We start from the raw sequence: 11,596 nt of genomic DNA, 5'->3' as shown, positions 1-11,596 counted from the left end.
ACAAGCACCACAAATTATATTTATATTTTTAGTAAATTACATTGATTGAATATGATAAGCAAACTTGACGTATTTCTGTTTTCTCCACAGGACGAAGTACTGGCCATTTCGGAAAAAGTCGTCCTGCGAGTGGAAGATTTAATAACGTGGATCACGGTGGATGCAGAATGTACATGGGGTAGATTAGCCAAGTGCGAGAAGGACGTGAAGGACCCGCCAAAAAGCGAGGAGGGCAAAAACGTCATCGGATCGCTTACGGAGAGCTCCTTGGATTTCTCGGACGTGGAGAAAAAAAGGAAAGCGTCAGGTGGGCGATTAATGCGTTTTTTATGGTTTTAATTCGATGGACACAATGTCATTTTGTGCGGTATCGATGTCATATTTGGTGTTCTCCAAACCGGTGGTCATGTTGCAGCAAACGAATATGAAATTGCCGGGACAGGGTAAACTGAAACAAGAGCAAAATATGTCAGGGTTTTTATTAAAATGAGTTTGTTGGAGGAGACGTTTAGCGAAAGAATGCTCCACCTAAGGGAGATTCTTAAATGAAATAGTTTTCGCGTTGTCGCTATATTAGAGACGAGTTTGCGGAAGTTGTTTTAGTTTTTTTGAAAATTCTTGCTTGGGTGGGAGTGGGTACTTAAGGTGGAAGTGCAGGGAGATTTAAAGTGGGTAACGTAAATGTCAATGCGGCACTAATGTAGGTACGTTTACTGGATTTTAAAGTTGGTTTTATGTCCATTGTAAACTACTTGACCGAAGTTTTATGTTAAAATTGATAGTAAAAAATAGTGTAAGAGATGCTTAAAATGTAGTTGAGTGAAGTGGTTTTTAAGGTAAATTGTTGATAAAAAATACACGGTTATTTTGTTAAAAAATGAAATTTGGTCATTCGGTGATCATATATTTTTATCATAAACCGAGAATTTTGACTTTTCGTATGATGAAAACAATGACAAGATGCATAAAAAAATCGAATTGACAAGTGTTTTTGGCCACGTTTAACCTCAAATTTATTTTATAAATAATGATTAATACTCAGAAATAAAATAATACTGAAACTGATAATTTAGAGATTATGGGTTTATTTTTCTAGTGTGAAATTTCTGGTTTTCCAATTTTTGGTTTTTCGATAAATTATCAACTTTTGAATAATCGAGTTTTGGGAGTTTTGAATTTTCCTATTCTTCAAATTTTCTATATTTTAATTTCAGATTTTTTAAATTCTAGATTTTTCGAGTTAATTTTTTAGTTTTTTGACTTTTTAAATTTTACTTTTTTCGATGTTTCGATTTTTCGTTTGTTCAGTTTCCCGGTTTTTCGGTTTTTGGCATTTTCAATTTTCGATTTTTCATGATTTTTCGATATTTCGATTATCCGACTGTTCGATGTTTCCACTTCTCGATTTCTCGATTTTTTAGGTTTTTGATTTTTCAATTTTTCGACTTCTCGGTTTTTCAATTTTTCGATTCATCAAATTTCCTCCGATTTTTCAATTTTGTGATGTATGGAATTTTTCGATCTATTTCAACTCAAAAGCGAACTTTATCGATCAACTGCACTACGTTTTATTTGGGAAATTCAACGCCAAAAAACTCGCAACTTCATAACAACCTTTCGAGATAATATAATGAAATTACTCGCAAAGAGAACGATTCAACATTCCCGAAACACATAAAACTTTTTTTAATTTCTCATAAACAGATTTCATTTCTTTAATGGACTGGTATTTCTCGAACAATAATATTCGAGTTAAAGGCGAATTTAGCGTTTTAGGGCGCACCTATCAGGATAACGATTTTTTTTATGTACAAGGTGATTTAACAACTGTGCAAATATTGCGAATATAAGTAAGGGTGTGATGGTGAGCAATGTTTCAGAGAAATATTCGCTGGGAATTCCGTCGAATTCGTACTTGATGATTCTTTCGGACGGACAAACGCCTCTGCTTATACATTCACAGTGTGGACAGTTACAGTCGCCTTCTTTCAGTTCATTCTGGGGTGAAGACTCCACCAGTACCCACATGGCTGTGGACAGTAGTGCCAATTTGACGAAACGGAACATTTTTCTGAAATAAAACCAAATTAGTATTTAATGTACATTTCTGTGGCAATTTTGTGAATGGAGTTTCCGGACCTGGGGTTATCTGTGTCGTTCGTGGAATAATTGTGGTTATTGTAATTTTTATTATTTCTCTTATTTGTTATATACAAGAATATCTGGTTTCTTTTTAGTTTTCGCTTTCTCAATATTCAAATAGTTCAGTTTTTAAATTTTTCGACTTTTCCAATTTTTGGATTTTTCGATGTTTCTATTTCTTGACTTCTCGATTTTTCGTCTTCTCGATTCCTCGATTTTTCAAATGTTCGATCTCTCAATTTTTTTCGATTTTGGTTTTTCACATTTTCGATTTCTCAAGTTTTCAATATTTCAATTTTGAGAATTTTTGCATTTCTAGATTTTCAAATTTTTAAATTTTTCAAAGATGGATTTTCGAAATTAACCACAAATCTTTTTAATCACTCTTTCTTTTGATGGCAGATTTGTTCAGGTTAATTTTAAAACTAATTTTAAAAAATGGATAAATCTCCAAAAAAAAAAATTAATTAAAATTCTTCAATTTTCCGATTATTCAAATTTTCGATATTTGGATTTTTTTATTTTTCGTTTTCTCAATATTCAAATATTTCAGTTTTCAAAATTTTTCATTTTTCAATTTTTGGCGTTTCCAAATTTTCGATCCTTCTCGATTTTTCGACTTTTCGACAATTTGATTTTTCGATTTGTCCAATTTCTGGACTTTTCGATTCCTCGATTTTTCAGATATTCGATTTCTCAATATTTCGATGTTTCAGTTTTTTGATTCTTCAAATTTTCTTCAATTTTTCGAATTCTCAACTTCTCGTTTTTTTGATTTTTTAGTTTTTCAATTTTTTGGTTTTTAAATTTTTCGATTTTTCAAATGTTCGATTTCTCAATATTTTGATGTTTCAGTTTTTCGATTCCCCAAATTTTCTTCGATTTTTCGATTTATGGATTCATCAGTCTTTCGATATTTGAGTTTAGGGATTTTTAATTTTTCGATTCTTCAATTTTTCTGCATTTTAATTTTCCATTTTTTAAATTTTAAATTTTTCGAATTCTCGACTTCTCGTTTTTCGGTTTTTAAATTTTTCGATTTCCCAATTTTTTGTCATTTCAGTTTTGGGATTTTTTCATTTTTGATTTTTCATTTTGATTCGACATTTTGTCAATTTTTTAAATTTTAAATTTCTTGATTTCTCGTTTCTTTAATCTGTTTTGATTGTTCGATTTTTCGAATTTTCGCTTTCTCGACATCTCGGTTTTCCGATTTTTAAAAATTTTCGGTTTCTCAAGTTTTCAATATTTCAATTTTGGGAAGTTTTGTGTTTCTGGATTTTTAAATTTTTTGATGCTTTAATTTTTCAAAGATGAACGTTCGAAATTAAACACAAATCTTTTAATCACTCTTTCTTCTAATGGCAGATTTGTTCAGGTTAATTTTAAAAGTAATTTTAAAAAATGGATAAATCTCCAAAAAATATTTACTGAAAATTCTTTAATTTCCCGATTATTCAAATTTTCGATACCTGGATTTTTTATTTTTCGCTTTCTCTCTTAAAATATGTATTGTCAGTTTTAAAATTTTTGGATTTTTCAATTCTTGGCGTTTCCAAATTTTGGATTTTTCTCGATTTTTCGACTTTTCGACTTTTCTATTCCTCGATTTTTCAAATGTTCGATTTCTCAATATATCGATGTTTCAGTTCTGGGACTTTTCAGTTTTTCGATTCTTCAAATTTTCTTCGATTATTCAATTTATCGATTCTTCAATTTTTCTACATTTTAGCATTCGATTTTTAAATTTTAAATTTTTTCGGTTCTTCTGTTTGCCAATTTTTTAAATTTTAAATTTCTCGATTTCTCATTTCGTTAATCTGTTTTGAGTGTTCAATTTTTCGATTTCCATTTTTCACGTTTGCGATTTTTCAAGTTTTCAATACAAACATGTTTCAATTTTGAGAAATTTTCCATTTTTGGATTTTTAAATTTTTTGATATTTTATTTTTCGAAAAAGGACTTCTGAAATTAAGCTCAAATTTTTTTGATGGCAGGTTTGTTCAGGTTAATTTTAAAAAAACGGATAAATCTCCAAAAAATGTTTACATAAAATTATCCAAAGAAAATTCACAGAGATTTCCAAAATGTTGGATGTTACAGGATGTCTCATTTAAAAACTGGAAAAATAACCAAAATTCTAAAAATTTAAAATTTAAAAAATTGAAAATTAAAATGCCGAAAAATTGAAGAATTGAAAAATTGAAAAATTCCAAAACTCAAATATCGAAAAATTCTTCAATTATTCTGCATTTTAATTTTCGATTTTTTAAATTTTAAAATTTTTTTTTTGATTTTTCAGTTTTGGGATTTTTCCATTTTCGATTTTTCATTTTATCAATTTTTTTAAATTTTAAATTTGTCGATTTCTCGTTTCTCTAATCCGCTTTGATTGTTCAATTTTTCGACTATTTAAGTATTACATTTTATGGATTTTTCGAATTTCCAATTTTTCCATTTTTGATTTTTCCGTTTTTCGATTTTTCATTTTGTCAATTTTTTATTTAATTTTTCGACTTTTTAAATATTACATTTTATGGATTTTTCAATTTTTCGATTTATCGCTTTCTCGACATCTTGGTTTTTCGATTTTTAAAATTTTTCGAATTCGATTTTTCACGTTTTCGATTTCCCAAGTTTTCAATATTTCAATTTTGAGAATTTTTCCATTTTTAGATTTTTAAATTTTTTGATGCTTTAATTTTTCAAAGATGGACGTTCGAAATTAAACACAAATCTTTTTAACCACTCTTTCTTTTGATTGCAGATTTGTTTAGGTTAATTTTAAAAGTCATTTTAAAAAATGGACAAATCTCCAAAAAAAATACTTAAAAATCTTCAATTTCCGGATTATTGAAATTTTCAATATCTGGATTTTTTTATTTTTCGTTTTCTCAATATGCAAAAATTTCAGTTTTAAAATTTTTCCATTTTTCAGTTTTGGGCGTGTCCAAATTTTCGATTTTTCTCGATTTTTCGCCATTTAGATTTTTCGTCTTTTCCGATTTCTGGACTTTTCGATGTTTCTATTTCTGGACTTTTCGATTCTTCAATTTTTCTGCATTTTAATTTTCCATTTTTTAGATTTTAAATTTTTCGAATTCTCGACTTTTCGTTTTTTGATTTTTCGGTTTTTAAATTTTTCGATTTCCCAGTTTCTTGACATTTCAGTTTTGGGATTTTTTCATTTTGATTCTTCATTCTGTCAATTTTTTAAAATGTAAATTTCTTGATTTCTCGTTTCTTTAATCTGTTTTGATTTTTCAATTTTTCGATTTTTCGAATTTTCGTTTTCTCGACATCTCGGATTTCCGATTTTTAAAAATTTTCGATTTCTCAAGTTTTCAATATTTCAATTTTAGGAATTTTTGCATTTTTGGATTTTTACATTTTTTGATGCTTTAATTTTTCAAAGATGGACCTTCGAAATTAAACACAAATCTTTTTAATCACTCTTTCTTTTGATGGCAGATTTGTTTAGGTCAAGTTTAAAAGTAAATTTAAAAAATGGATAAATCTCCAAAAAAATTTACTCAAAAATCTTCAATTTCCCGATTATTTAAATTTTCGATATCTGGATTTTTTTATTTTTCGTTTTCTCAACAAGCAAAAATTTCAGTTTTTAATTTTTTCGATTTTTCAATTTTTGGCGTTTCCAAATTTTCGATTTTTCGACTTTTCGATTCCTCGATTTTCCAAATGTTCGGTTTATCAATATTTTAATGTTTCAGTTTTGGGAATTTTCAATTTTTCGATTCTTCATTTTGTTACATTTCTCAATTTTTGAATTTTTCGTTTTTTAAAATTTTTCGATTTCTCAAGTTTTCAATATTTCAATTTTGGGAATTTTTGCATTACTGGATTTTAAATTTTTTGATGTTTTAATTTTTCAAAGGTGGACTTTCGAAATTAAGCACTCTTTCTTTTGATGGCAGATTTGTTCAGGTTAATTTTAAAAGTAATTTAAAAAAAACGGATAAATCTCCAAACAAATTTTACTTAAAATTATCCAATTGCAGGATCTCCCATTTAAAAATAAAAAAATAACCAAAGTTCGGAATAATGCGTAGAGCAATACTACATCTAACAATAAAAAAATGACGGGTTATAAAATAGAGTCATATATAGGGTGTCCCAACTGTTTGATGATGAGGAGTTACTTGGACTATCTCAAAAATCCTTTGATACAATCGAATGGAGGTAATTTGTGGCCGTTCATTTTACATATTGAACAGTAATTTTTTTTATGAAACATCCTATATATTTTTACAGGTTTAAATTACGACAAAGAAGCTTGTTTGTACAGGATGATTTAATTTGGAAATGGCAGGTTCGTTGAGGTCCATAACAATATTTAAAAAAAAAACGAAAAACCTCAGATTTTTTTAATTAAAATTATTGAAAAAAAAAATTGCTTAGTCAGGGTGTCTCATTTAAAAATGGGAAATAATCAAATTTCGGAATCATTCGTAGTGCAATTCTACATATACCATTAAAAAAATAGTTCATAGTGGTTATTAAATAGAACCATATACAGGGTGTCCCAACTATTTGATGATAAGGATTACGTGGACTAACTCAAAAATCCTTTGATACAAGTCTACAAATTTTTGCAGATTTAGGTTCAGCGTGAACAAAAAATCAGAAAAACTATCTTGAGCACAAGAATTTTTTGGTCGAATTTCCCTTAACATACGTCGAAGAAAGTTTAAGCTTACTTGTTCAGGGTGATTAAATTTCAAAATTGTGGCTTCCTCAAATGGGACATCTTGTATTTTATGATATTTTGGAACTTCTGATGGCACGAAAATAATTAAATTTCGTAATTATGTATAATATTACACCTAGCGATCGAACAAAAAAGAGTTAATAGGACTATATACAGGGTGTCCTAAGGACTATTTAAAAAAATCCGTTAATACAATCGAATCAAAGTCATTTAGTGCCGTTTCTTTTACAGGTTGCACCCCAAGTTGATTTCTTTCAATGAAATATCCTCTATATTTTTACAGATTACGCTTCCGCCATTTTTACAAATGGACGTTCGGAATTTTGCACAAAACTTTTAATTACTTTGCGTTAAGCTTATTTGTACGAGGTAATTAAATTTGAAAATTAAGATTAACTTCAAACAATCAGATCAAAAGAAAATCTACTTAGGAAAACTTTCCAAAATTGAGTTGATAGTGGTTGTAAAGTAGGGCTATATACCGGGTGTCCCAACTATTTGATGATGGAGATTACGTATTTATCGTGGACTAGTTCAAAAATCCGTGGTACAATCAAAAATGGAAGTCTTTGTGGCCGTTCCTTTTACAGATTGTATCTACAATAAAGTTGTATTTACTTTTTTAAGTGGAACATCTTATATATTTTTACAGATTTAAATTCAGTATGAATAAAAAAAAAATGAAAATTATCTTGGAAACAAGGATTTTTTAGTCGAACTAAATTTCGAAATTGTCACTTTTGTTATATTAATTCGTTTCAAGAGTCGACTAAACGGTAATTTTGGAGGAGTATCCGGTATTAAAAAAAACTTCGATGACTTGTGACCCAACTATTTAGAATATAATTCCGAATTATGGACACCTCACCTGAACACTTAATTCTGAAACCACGAGTGGTGGAACAACACCGAAAACTGCGTGAATCTATGTCGATTTTCTTTTATATAGTGCGGTTTATGGGGGCACCCTGAAATGAAGTGTCGTATTGTTATCACATCGATTGTTATTCCATTTTAAAAGTAAACATGCAGACTAGAGGTTTTGTGGTCTAGCGCTATCCAGGCCCACGTAAGTGTCGCAGTGATAAGATTTTTAAAAATAGAGATATCGATAAGCATCAAATAAGGCATCAGAATGTGTTTTGAAAGTGCATGTTCGTTATCAACGCACTTCCCGACCTTAAAGCGACCCATTTTTAATTTAATGCATCGTGTAGCCACAGTATAGATATCAATCAGTAGAGACAGCTCGCCGTTTTTCGTGACCCGTTTTCGTGGGTGGTCGTTCGCATTATGACCAAATGAGGGCGCCCAACTGACGTCTAAAATATTTGAAATTTGGCAGTTTTGTTACAATATTTTTGACGGTTTTGCTTGTTTAAGACTGTTTTTCCGGTAGAATTGTACAAATAGTATAAAAATGTAATTTTCACAATAAAAGGTAAAATCTTTGTCCGATGAATTTTCATACAGGATCCCTGTTGTGCGCCTTATTCTCTCCATCGTGTTTGGAATTCTTGGAAAAGATAGTAAACATAACACACTCTTTTGTTTAAAAAGTCGTCGCAAACGGACAACAACGGTGGTTATGAAATAAATAATAAAAATTTATTATATATGATTCCGTTGTTGCGGTAAAATTAAATATAAAAATAATAAGAAACAAACTACACGTAACAAAAAATTATATAAGCAGACCTTCTCTCAATAAACATTTTTTTTATTCATCATGTATATATATATTTTTTGACCTACACAATCTTGAGTTTTATTTTGAGACGGTGCTTAACCCATAAGCAGTCGCGCGTGGGTAAAAATGACCCAAGCCGTACATTTTGTCAAATATCCTTTTTCGCTTAATCCCTATGGACTTCCGGTTTCATGAATTCCTTAATTATTCTTACCTGCGTCGACCCATACCAATTACCTGCACTTTATGTGAGCCGACAAATATGCATTTTTTTTTGTAATAATTTTTTTAAATAAAAATTTTACTTTATATATTACGCTTACGGGTTAAGTTGTTAGGTAAAATGGGTTTGACTATATATTAACAAGACGCCTTTGCCAAGACGCACTAGAAAACTGTTTTGGATGGATTAGGAAACAAAATGGAAATTCTATTAACCCCACATCTAATCAATTTCAACTGGCTTTTAGAAAATTAATCATACAAGATTATTTTGATGAAACGAACACAGGTAATCAAAACTGCGAGCCTGATATGGAAGAAATTTTAAAGTTAAATGTAGGTCGTCGTTTTGATGAAGAAGAATCAGTCACCACGATGCAGAAGACCACCAAGATTGTGATTATCACTTTCACACAGCTGAACAAAACGCAATTAGGTATATCTGTGGCTACCTAATTCGAAAATGTTTATTAGTACATAGTTGTAATGAATGTGAAAAATATGCAAATGAACATAAAAGTTTAGACACCACAAGTATATATTTGTTACGGTTAAAGTGAATACTCGGCTAGTTTCCAAACTATCTGGTTGTTATGCAAACTAACCAAGTCGCTAGTTATTATAGACGAAAAACTATTTTCTCTTACATTAGCAGGGTTTCTTGGTTAATTTGTAAACTGCCCAGCTAGTTTATAAACTACCGTACAAGTTTGGATAATTTACATACTTTTTTTAAAGTACATAAATTAACCGAAATAATTGGTTAGTTTACAAACCAGCCACTTTGTTCTGGTTAAAATAAGAACTTTTTCTCTAGTACGATAAAATAACTAACGAATTGTATCATATTTTAGGCAGTTAGTATGCAAACAGACAGTTGTTTTAGTGTTCAATGCAGGCAATGATACAATTCATTGGTTATTTTATCGTACTAGAGAAAACGTTCTTATTTTAACCAGAACAAAGTGGCTGGTTTGTAAACTAACCAATTATTTCGGTTAATTTATGTACTTTAAAAAAAGTATTTAAATTATCCAAACTTGTACGGTAGTTTATAAACTAGCTGGGCAGTTTAAAAATTAACCAAGAAACCCTGCTAATGTAAGAGAAAATAGTTTTTCGTCTATAATAACTAGCGACTTGGTTTGTTTGCATAACAACCAGTTAGTTTGGAAACTAGCCGAGTATTCACTTTAACCGTAACATATTCACATTTCAGAGCCTACTAAACGAAGAATTGCGAGTTATTTGGTAAATTATATGTGCCAACTGCCAAACGATAATTTCTTTTTTTACATTTGTGAATTAGAGCAAATTTTTAGTGAAAATTTTGAAAATATAATTTTACAAACAACTACTTTGTTGGAATTTTTAAATTTATATAAGCAAGCTACATTTGTTCATCCATGCCAAAACTTTCAATATGATTATTTCCTTGCTTTGTATGCTAGGATGAGATTATTTTATGCACTAAAATTTGTAAATGCTAGCTTTAAATTTACAAATGCCAAAGGTGAAAAAATTAATAGAAAGAATATAATTTGGCAGCATTAACTTTTTTCATTTTTGTAATTTAATTTTCATTGTATTTATTTTTTCTTAAATAAACCTCTTTCTTTTTAGATTTATTTATTACATTATTTTTACAATGATAATTAAACCTCAAGTATTCGGGGAAAAAATGTGCTAATTGTCAAATTGTATAAGTAATAAAATAAAAACTGTAACAAATCATCGTGTTTATAAATTAAATATCGACTTTTCTTTTTTCTTATTGCGATTCACGATTATACGATTTGAGCAAACTACACAGTTTGCAATAAATTGCGTACACGAATCAATTTTTGAAATTGTAAATGAAGTGATACTTTTTAAATTGGGTGGCGACATCTAGGAGTAGTTTAGGCAACGACCACCCATGACGGCTTAAAATTCGGGTCAGAAAGAACAAAGGTGCTGACACGAGCTGGCTCTACTGATTGATATCTATACTGTGCTTAGACTTTTAAAAACTGAACATATTTTAAGTCTATTTTTTAGATTTGTTAGATCTGTTATTCTTTTTTTCCTGTAAATCCCCTAGATACTTTAAGTCTTCTCGACTTTTTAGATCTTCTATATCTTTCACATCCGCTGATCCTTGAGATCCTTTCCATTTTTAGGTCCCTGAAATTCTATTGATCTTTTATGAATCCGTAGTCTTTTCAAATCATTTGGGTTGTTTCTAGGTCCTCTATATCCTCTAAAACCCTCAAATCTTCTAACCTTTCATTGGTGAGATCCTTTACTCCTTTTAGATCCTTAACATGCCTCGCATTTTCTAGATCCTCAGAGCCTGTACTTCTAGATACTCCAAATTCTCTAGACTATATCTATAGATTTTTTATGCCATTCTTCAGATCCCTGAAGTCGTCCACATCTTATGATCTTTTTGTATCTTCTCTGCCTTCTGAAGAATTTAGCTAACCTACATTCCTAGATAATCTAGATCCCGTAAATCCTCTACATCTTTTGAATCTTCGAAACATTTAGGTCTTTTTGCTGTTTGAGCCTCTAGATTTCTGATATTCTTCACACCGTTTAATCTTTGAGATGCCTCAATTTTTTGGATCCTTGGGATGCTGTAGAGCTTTTAGGTGTTTTAATCTTTCTAAATCCTCTAGCGACTTCAGTCCTTTAAATTCTCCAGAAAATCTAGATCCGCTGGATCTTCTAGACTTCAAATTCTTTAAATCCTGCACCGCCTTTGGAATTCTGAGATCCTTCACATTCTTTAGATTCATGATTTCGTTCACATCTTTTAGATTCCTGAG

The 11,596-nt window shown here is 29.9% G+C and overlaps 1 long non-coding RNA gene across 1 annotated transcript; it reads right to left on the bottom strand.

The window, feature by feature from the left end:
* LOC135129033 (uncharacterized) lies at positions 1-7,811 on the bottom strand. Its single transcript, XR_010280498.1, has 3 exons — positions 7,740-7,811; positions 1,916-2,071; positions 1-448 (listed from the first exon to the last, which is right to left on the bottom strand). It is a non-coding gene; the product is annotated as an uncharacterized LOC135129033 (long non-coding RNA).
* Between the last annotated feature and the right edge of the window lie 3,785 nt (positions 7,812-11,596).

This window comes from Zophobas morio, unplaced genomic scaffold (assembly GCF_036711695.1).
Source record: "Zophobas morio isolate AGI-343-1 ecotype UQ-CSIRO unplaced genomic scaffold, CSIRO_AGI_Zmor_V1 ptg000014l, whole genome shotgun sequence".
Classification (NCBI taxonomy): Eukaryota; Metazoa; Arthropoda; class Insecta; order Coleoptera; family Tenebrionidae; genus Zophobas; species Zophobas morio.
Note: the sequence above shows the minus strand (reverse complement) of the source record. Positions and strands in the feature narration are given on the sequence as shown.